At 36.5% G+C, this 10000-nt stretch overlaps 1 protein-coding gene across 1 annotated transcript in view; it reads right to left on the reverse strand.

The window, feature by feature from the left end:
* The window catches only part of LOC149131869 (uncharacterized), a 63969-nt gene that overhangs the window by 569 nt on the left and 53400 nt on the right, over window positions 1-10000 (reverse strand). The window lies entirely within an intron of this gene.

Raw genomic sequence — 10000 nt, forward strand, 5'->3', positions numbered from 1 at the left:
GACAGAATTTGAATTCAGAACTTAAAGACCAACGAAAGGCCGCTAAGCCCGGCGTGCTAACAATTCTACCAGCTCGCCGCCTTACAAATAATAGTAATAATAATAATAATAATAATAATAATAATAATAATAATGATCATGGAAATAAGAACAAAATGAACCAAAGTACAAGAGCCTCTACACTGTAGTTCGATCAATCTGCTATAAACAACAGCTAAATCAACCTAAAAATCACGCCCTATCATCTTTCAAATATGAAAAGGGATACACTAGATACTTAGATAGACTTAGCATGGAAAACGAAAGCAGACGGTGTTCGTGGTTGGAATGTCTTTGAGAATTATATACTGAACATAATCTGAGCAGCGTCTTTTGCCATAGATTCTTGCATATCTTTTATTTTTTGCCACTTAGTCATTGGACTGTTCCCATGCTGGGATACCTCCTCGAAGGGGTTATTCGAACAGCTTGACTCCAATACTTATATTTTAAAAAAAATTGGTACTTCTGCAATGGTCTTTTCTTTTTGCCGAGCGCTAATTAATTTACAGGAACGTAAACAAGTCAACATCAGTTGTCACGTGATGGAGGAACAACACAATTACAAAGCTAGACAGACAGACATACAGACACACAAAACAGACTTTCACACTATTTCCGTCTGCCAATTTCACTCGCAAGGCATTGGCCAGTCCGAGGCTATAGAAGAAGACACTTGCCCAAGGTACCATGCAGTGGAATTGAACCCGCAACCATGTGGTCGCATAGCGAGATTTTTGACCGCAAAGCCATGATAGACTTGCGAGGAGGCGACTAATAAAAAGCTCTCAGCATTGAGCACACTTGTTTAGTTCCGTACAAGCTTTCCTGTTCACTATCATCCCTTTCCTTACAGACATGTTCGGGTGAGTCATCTAAATCTCCTTGGCTTCTTACAAAACTAAAAGGAAAAAAAAGGCACACATTTCTTCTTGGTTAAATTAAAAGAAAATATTAAGAGTGATATTCAAAGGTACTGACAGTTTTCAGCTGATGTCATTCATTGTTTAATTGAGAACGTAAATCAATTAAGTGGCCAGACATTGTTATTGTAAATCATGTTAAAATTTTTGTTCTTGCCGACTCCAAAGCATGGGGTCACTGTTGTCAAAGCGAAAGTTATTTGGCTGAAGATTCATGTGTCATAAATTCTATCGCAGCTATTGTTAGAGAATGCTGATGGCCAATTGGAAGAACGATACCTAAAGAGCTTTTCTGACCAAAATCTAAATAACCAAGGCAGAATAAAAACTGTTTGTATTAGTATATTTATTAACTATTTCGTTGGCACAGTGTGTGTGTGTATGCACATGTGTGTGCGTGGATATGTGTATTTGTGTATTTGTGTGTGCGTGTGTGAATTAGAATGTGTGTGAGATTGCTGTAATCAACATTCCGGATTGTGAGGTCCTTATGCACAATGTTTTACACGCTATAAATAGGATAGCCACAGCTATAATACTTTTAATCGCTCGTGTACTCAATCAGGGATTGGCCTGGAGCTCAAAAACAACAACAACTCGCTAAAAGCTTGGAGGAATTCCTCGTTGAGAACGAAGACTCTTGGTCACGTCACAACATATCGCCTGGCGGTTTATATAAGATATATATGAAGGCGCGTGGATTGGTGGTTAGAATATTTGGCTCACGGTCTTTAGGCCGTGAGTTCGATTCCCGGCAGTGCGTTGTGTTCTTGAGCAAGACACTTTATTTCAGCAGCAGCAACAACACCAACAACAATTACTGTAGCAGCAGCAATAGCAGCAGCAACAACAGAAATACCATCAATCATCAACCGAAAGGGTATCCTTGTCCCCAAAACTTAAATAAACAAGACGGATCAAAATAAAAGTTTTTATTCGTGTATTTGCTAATTGTAACACGTCGTTAGTAATTCACTGCTGTATGGGATCATGACATTCGGCTGGTAGTAAATAACGTTCGTTCGTCGCTTTGAATCTTTTTTTTTTTAATATTTTCGTTCCGAAATAGCACCGTGCTCTCTCTATCTCTCTATTTCTCTCTCTCTCTCTCTTTCTCTCTCTCTCTCTTTCTCTCTTTCTCTCTCTCTCTCTCTCTCTCTCACACACACATGCACACCATCACCATCCCCACCACCACCACCACCGCTATTAGCTTTCCCCGCTTTATCTTCTACTTTCAACAGCAGCGCATTATCGTCATCAATGCCGTCAATACCACTACGAGTCAACGAAGGTACTTCCATGTATATATATATATGTATGTATGTATTTGTTATTTGTGTCTGTGTCTGATCCCCCCACCATCGCTTGACAACCGATGTTGGTGAGTTTACGTCCCCGTCACTTAGCGGTTCGGCAAAAAAGACCGGTAGAATAAGTACAAGGCTTACAAAGAATAAGTCCTGAGATCGATTTGTTCGATTAAAAGTTGGTGCTCCAGTATGACCGCAGTCAAATGACTGAAACAAGTAAAAGAATATATATTCTTTTATTCTTTTATTCTTTTACTCGTTTACTTGTTTCAGTCATTTGACTGCGGCCATGCTGGAGCACCGCATTTAGTCGAGCAAATCGACCCCAGGACTTATTCTTAGTAAACCTAGTATTTATTCTATTAGTATCTTTTGCCTAACCGCTAAGTTACGGGGACGTAAACACACCAGCATCGGTTGTCAAGCGATGTTAGTGGGGGTGACAGAGACACATAAACACATACACATACATACATACATACATACTTACATGCATATACATATACATACATGTATATATATATATATATAAAATCCACGCACAACGCTTTGGTCGGCCCGGGGCTACAGTAGAAGATGTCCAAGGTACCACGCAGTGGTACTGAACCCGGAACCATGTGATTGGTAAGCAAGCTATTTACCACACAGCCACTCCTGCGCCTATTCTTAAATATTAATGTAAAAATTCAGACTGTACAGTAATGGTATTAACTACCACACACCACTAGAGTATGACTCACACACTAACATCTATATCCATACACAAACACCCATATGCGCCCCTCTCCAGCACACACATTCACGCGTTTTCTTAATCGAAAATGATCACAAACAGAGGAAGAAGATTGCATTATAGTCTTTCGACCAATTATATATAGCATCCGGGTTGTCCTCAAACCATACCGTGGAACTATTAGAGCGTTGAGCAAGGTGGCTTCTCAGTATCCGCTTCGCTCATTTACGCTCTAACGACGATGTTTGTGGTGTCCCATGTGCTAAGCTGTATCGACCCAAGGTGGAGGCTTTTCTCTTGCATAACGACGTTAGCGTCGTAAACAAGCGTATTGCAAGTTTTCATTTGATAAAAGTTCAGTTTTTAGAGTCATTTTCAGCAAATTGCATATAAAGGGATGCACTGAATAAAATGTTGTACATGTTACCAAATCCATTCACAAGATTTTGGTCGGCCTGAGGCTAAGTAGAAGACATTTGTCCAAGGTGTCACGTGATAGGACTGAACACTGAACAATGTGGTTGACTAAAAAAAAACAAAAAACAAAAACAAAAGACTGCCTTTATTAAAAATAACTGCTTAATTAGCCTATATGTGCTTATAAGACGACGAGCTGGCAGAATCGTTAGCTTGGCGACATTTCGTCCCTCTTTGCGTTCTGAGATCAAATCCCGTCGAGGTCGACTTTGTCTTTCTGGCGTCGATAAAGTGAGTACTGAAATAATGTAATTGCACACGCACATATCACTCTCTCTCTCTCTCTCTCTCTCTCTATATATATATATATATATATATATATTATATATATATATATGTATTATATATATATATATATATATATATATATTATATTATATATATATATATATATATATATATATATATATATATGATTCACACCGACATTAGTATATTTTATTGATACATACCAGACACTCATACATCAGCATCACAGTATTTACGCTCATATAAGTATCAGCGTGCATATGCATGTGTGTGTGTGTGTGTGTGTGTATGTGTATGTGAGTGTGCTCGCATGTATGCCAGTATGTATGTATGAAGGCATCTACACACGTGTATTTACATGTAACTAAATCTAAAGCACTTGACAGATTTTTCATTAGTGCGTTTGTTAAGACTCAAGGAAAATATAGCTTAATTTCATTTTAAGTTTCTTACCGACGCCTTAATCGTATTTTTCTAGACTAGCGACAGAGACATGTGTATTATTAGACACAATTAATGTGGCGATCTATGCTTAGAGGTATTTCGTTCGTCTTTATGTTCTGAGTTCAAAATCTGCCGAGGTCGACGTTGCCTTTCATCCTTTAGGGATCGATAGAATAAGTACCACGCAAGCACTTGATGTAGGGTCCATAACACAATGCCTGAAAATGCACTTGCAGTAGTACAGTAATTAAATCCATTTTCGATATGAAGAGAACATGAAACCCCTTCCGAAATATACTCAATATTTTGGGGCAAAGATCTCTTTTAAAAGTATGAAGAAATTAGGAGGACGTATGGCTTCGTTGCTGTGCGAGGAAGCTCGACACACCAATCGAATACAAACTTGAACTTAATAAATTTTGTATATACAACACTAAACATAAACATATGCAAGAATGACTTCTACCTCAATCGCAACGACGAAGCAATATACAAAACATGAGCTTTAACAGATCGCCCACGATCATACAGCACAGCGCACACAATATTAGCGAACGTACAGTCAACCTATCAGTACAGAGAAACATTTGACACCACAATAGAATCTTAGCAAGAAATCATTAGCGTCTAGCTGAAATACATGAAACACTTCATACTAAGTAATACTAAACGTGGAAAAGGCAAAATAGTTATATGGTTTAATGCTTCCTGTAGTTAAAAAATGTTTCTACACATACTGTTACAACCTTTCTTAAACTGATTAGTACACAGTTCTCGCTCCACAATGCACACATGCATGAAATTTGCTGCAAACATTCTGTTTAGGCCAGCTATACTTATATGAATAACAGAAGGTTATAGATTTTTAACCGAAGCAAAATTTTAGCACAGCACAAAGAATCCAGTACTTATGCAATTTCAACGACATGATTAGGTGTCTTTTCTACTGAAAATAAGCATTAAAAGAAATAGTATACAAGCAGACAAAGAATCAGCATTCTGTACAGTAAAAAAAAAATGTACACTGTGTTAACTGTACCTACTTTTAAAGTTGGATTATCAGACTAACCCATTCTTTTATGTTTATAAACATGTGTAATGTCATGTTTTTCGAAATATAATTGGTTTCTGAAAGGCAAAGGAAAAAGTGAACCCACAGTAAATCGCCTGCATGCATTAACCACAGTAGACACTGTCAGTTATTTGCTAAAAAAAAGTGAAAAAGCCAAGAATTTGATGCTGTAATGTGGCAGGACTTCAGCAGACCATTGAAGTATCAAAGCATTCGATGTTTAAAATCAAGTTGAAATTTCAATAGATGTTGACTCTGACTAATAAGTCGAAGTCCTTTTAGATGATGTATTTTTATGGGATCTACTTGATACAAGTAGTTTCAAAAACCCCACTTTGTAAACCGAGTAGAGATTTAAGTCAAACGACAAAATTTTGTTAGGAAATCAAGTGCAGTTGTCTGCCCTTAAGAAAATTATGTTCTTTTTCAGTTTTGAATTTTCACCCCGTAAGCATGATTCACATAATTTGCATCCACTAAAAATACAGTGAGGTCTCCAAGCCATTTTGAATTCATGCATGTTTCTCAACATGGACCAACGTGACCGTCTGATTGAGCATCAAAAGATATAGTAAACATTCGTGAAACTTAAAACGGCAGACGACGACAGCAGAGGCGATGACGTCAACGGTGACGTCAGTAGCAATGCTGTGGTGATGGCAGCGGCAGCGGTAAAGATGATGATGATGATGATGGGGATGATGAAAATAAAACAAAGTCTTAGAGAAACAGAAATCAACTTCTGTCTATATATATAATAAAAATAAAGTTCAACAGTTTCTGTGGCATTAAACTGGAAATGTTAACCATAACGTTTTCATGGCGTGAAAAGGTTTTTAGAAATCGATTTTCTTTCTTCCACAATCTGTGTATCTCTTTGACAGATTACGCTCAAGTAATTGAAGCTTTATTGACGACACCTACTTCTTGCTTCTTGACCGTAGAAATCTGGCAACTGGCTAAATTTCAGAGTCGTGCTTGACCAAGTTGTAATTAGGACGTCACGTGGTGGAATGGAATAAACAGAAGCCAACGGAACTACATTCTTTATCTTTTATCTTTTTTATCTTTTACTCGTTTTAGTCATTGGACTACGGGTTCTGATAATAAAATATAAAAAAAATCGATACCAGGGTTTCTTTTATATGCATGTATAGTTACATGAGTTTACTCGAAGCAGCTTTGGAGCGAAATCTCGAAACGTCAATGAACCCAAGAACCTTATAGTCCCAGACTAAATACAAAATGGTGAAGATGCGTGGCTTAGTGGTTAGGGTACTTGGCTTAGTGGTTAGTCGTGAGTTCAATTCCCTGTGATGTGTTGTGTTCTTCAGCAAGACACTTTATTTCACGTTGCTCCAGTCAACTCAGCTGGCAAAACTGAGTAGTACCTGTAATTCAAAGGGGCCAGCCTTGTCACATTCTGTGTTACGCTGAATCTCCCTGAGAACTACGTTAAGGGTACACGTGTCTGTGGAGTGCTCAGCCACTTGCACGTTAATTTCATAGCTGGCTGTTTCGTTGATCGGATCAATTGAAACCCTCGTCGTCGGAGTGCCAAGTACAAAATGCTAATTAAGAAATATGAATTTTGGAAAACCTTCAAGAATAATAAACTCCACTCTCCCACAAAGCTGATACAGTTATATCTTCTACAGAGCTTGTATCTATGTGTGCTTACCAGTGTGTATGTGTGTGTGTGTATTTATGTTTAAAATACAATGAAAATGCTTAAAGTTGATGGAAGGAAATTTTGAGCCTCAATAGTTTGATATAAGTTTCCTATGACATAATTTTCACAGAGTATAGAACACTTTAATGCATTCTGTTACAAAATAAAGAAAACAGCATACATACATACACACACATACGTATATATAAGTGTATAAACACACACAAATATGTATATTATGTATGTTTATATATATATATATATATATATATATATATATATATATATAAAATATATGTTTATATATATATTATGTATGTGATTGTGTTTGTATGTTTGTATGTATGTATATACGTATGTATGTTCAAGGTTAAATGAAAACTTGGAAGCAAACAAAACATTCGAGCTATATTCTCATGACTAATTATAAAACAAAAGATTAATTTTCATTTAAATGAACCTCGTTATTGTTTAAAACGGGTGTATAAGACTAGATTCCCACTCTATACAGAAGTGCCAGATTTGTATTTCCGTTTATGTATGCGTGTATTTGTGTGCGTGCGCGTATATATATATATATATATATATATATATATATGCGCAAAATATAAAATATAAAAAAGACCCAGCAAGAACAACAAAAGTCAGTAGGACGTACACTGAACTTTTATTGTTTTGCCACTTTTTTATTGTTGATTTGCCTATTAATGAGCCTATTAATTTGCCTATTAATGAGCGCTCACACGGATCTTCTACGCCCTTCCGATGGTGATGTTAAGTACTTAATTCTCGGATTAAACTTACATTGAGTGCATGTGTAAGACTCAACAGTATATATGTTTTAGAGCCATTTATATATATAAACTTACTTAGAAATGGATGTGTGGCGTTCAATCATATAATATTATAAATAATATATATATAGATATATATCCATATATACGTATATGTACATAAGTACATATATATGTATATACATACGCATATATGGGTACAGGACGTCATAAAACGTAAACAACATGAAATACGAAAACATAGAATACGAACTTTTTTGCGAACAACGAAAGAAACAAATGGAATAAAAAGACAAGTAACATAAAGAACGACCCTTCATCAGTTGTCGTTTGCTTATCTACTTCTTGTCTGTCTCTTCTATCTTTTCTCCTGTCAAAGCTTGTTCCTCCAGCGTTCACCACCTCACCTCTTGTCGTAATTGCTCGAAATGTGGAGTAGATAAACAGCCGACAACTAATGAAGGGTCGTTCTTTATGTTACTTGCCTTGTTTTCCATTTGTTTCTTTCGTTGTTTGCAAAAAAATACCGCTAAGCATTTCGCCCGGTGTGCCCACAAGAAGCTAAACATAGAGGGGACAAACAAGGACAGACAAATGGATTAAGTCAACTACATCGATCCCAGTACGTAACTGGTACTTAATTTATCGACCCCGAAAGGATGAAAGGCAAAGTCAACCTCGGCGGCATTTGAACTCAGAACGTAAAGACAGACGAAATACTGCAAAGCACTTCGCCCGGCACGCTAACGGTTCTGCCAGCTCGCCATCTTTTTGTCCTCGCGTATTGATCAATATTCTTTACTTAGATGAAGCGGCAAGCTAGTAGAGTCGTTAGCACGCCGTACAAAATGCTCTACGTTCTGAGTTCAAATTCCACCGCGGTTGACTTTGCCTTTCATCCCTGTCGGGGGTCGATAAAATAAGTACCAATTGAGCACTGGGACCGATGTATTCGATTTGGCCCCCTCTCCCAAAACTACTGGCCTTGTGCTAAAATTTGATACCAATATACTTTAATTGGTTGAATGTCCCGCCATCCAGTTATCTCATCGCTCAATCCCTCTCTCTTTTTTTCTCTCTCTCTTACTCCTTTCTTACCTTTCACACCCCACTTTGTTTCTCTTGTTATTTTTGTTGTTTCGTGACGTAAACGAAATCAAGGTTAGGGGAAACTTTTATATGTCATTACCCTATTATGTAATGACATAAAGGTGCCAGTGCAAAAATAAGAACCCGTGCTGCATATATGAACACACACACACACACACACACACACACACACAGACACACCTATAATCCACACACACACACACACACACACAGACACACTTATAATCCAACCAATTTAAGCACCTGTTTCAATGCCAAATAACCGCCCATAGAGCCTGTTAATCAAGTAATATGGTCCTGTGAGAATTAATGAATTAAAACAATGAATTAAAAACAAAACACTCTCGCCCATCTTTTTCTCACTAGCTCTCTGTCTCTGTCGCCCTCTCTCTCACACACGCATGCGCATGTAAACCCCCCAGACACACACATTCACATACACTTACCTATAAATATATAGAATAATAATATACAGTGAGAATTTATTCATTTATACTATTTGAAACAACAAGAAAACTGATTTAATGGTTATTATTCATGAGAATATACTGCATTGAGAGTATTTAAGCATTTAAGCTAGCTTTAACCTTGAGCATTATATATATATATATATATATATATATATATATATATATATATATATATATGTGTGTGTGTATGTATGTATGTATGTATGTATATACTAATTATGTTTGTATACATCATATATATTGCATATACATAAATATATGTATCGTATATGTTTGTATACGTACATGCATGCAGGCACACACACATATACACACTATATATATATATATATGTGTGTGTGTGTGTGTGTTTGTGTGTGTATTAAAACAATTATACATTAATGTGATGAGTTACTTCATAAATATGTAGAGTACAAATTTATTATTCATATATATATAATGAAGAAATTATATAAAATGTATAACTAGATGATGAGTAAAGCACCGGTACGGTTTCGATTACCTGTTGTTATCCGTAGATTTATTGCAGGAACTTCGTAGTGGTGGTTGAATTCACAGTATTAATAAAATAGATGGATGAAATGAGTAAAATTTTATTTAGTACGACGCATGTTTCGACCCGTTCTTGGTCTCTTCGGGTACATAAAATAAAATAAAAAAAATAATAAAAAGTTTAACTAGAGATTTTCTGATTCGGTTTTACG

Source organism: Octopus bimaculoides, chromosome 19 (assembly GCF_046866305.1).
Source record: "Octopus bimaculoides isolate indiv1 chromosome 19, ASM4686630v1, whole genome shotgun sequence".
NCBI lineage: Eukaryota > Metazoa > Mollusca > Cephalopoda > Octopoda > Octopodidae > Octopus > Octopus bimaculoides.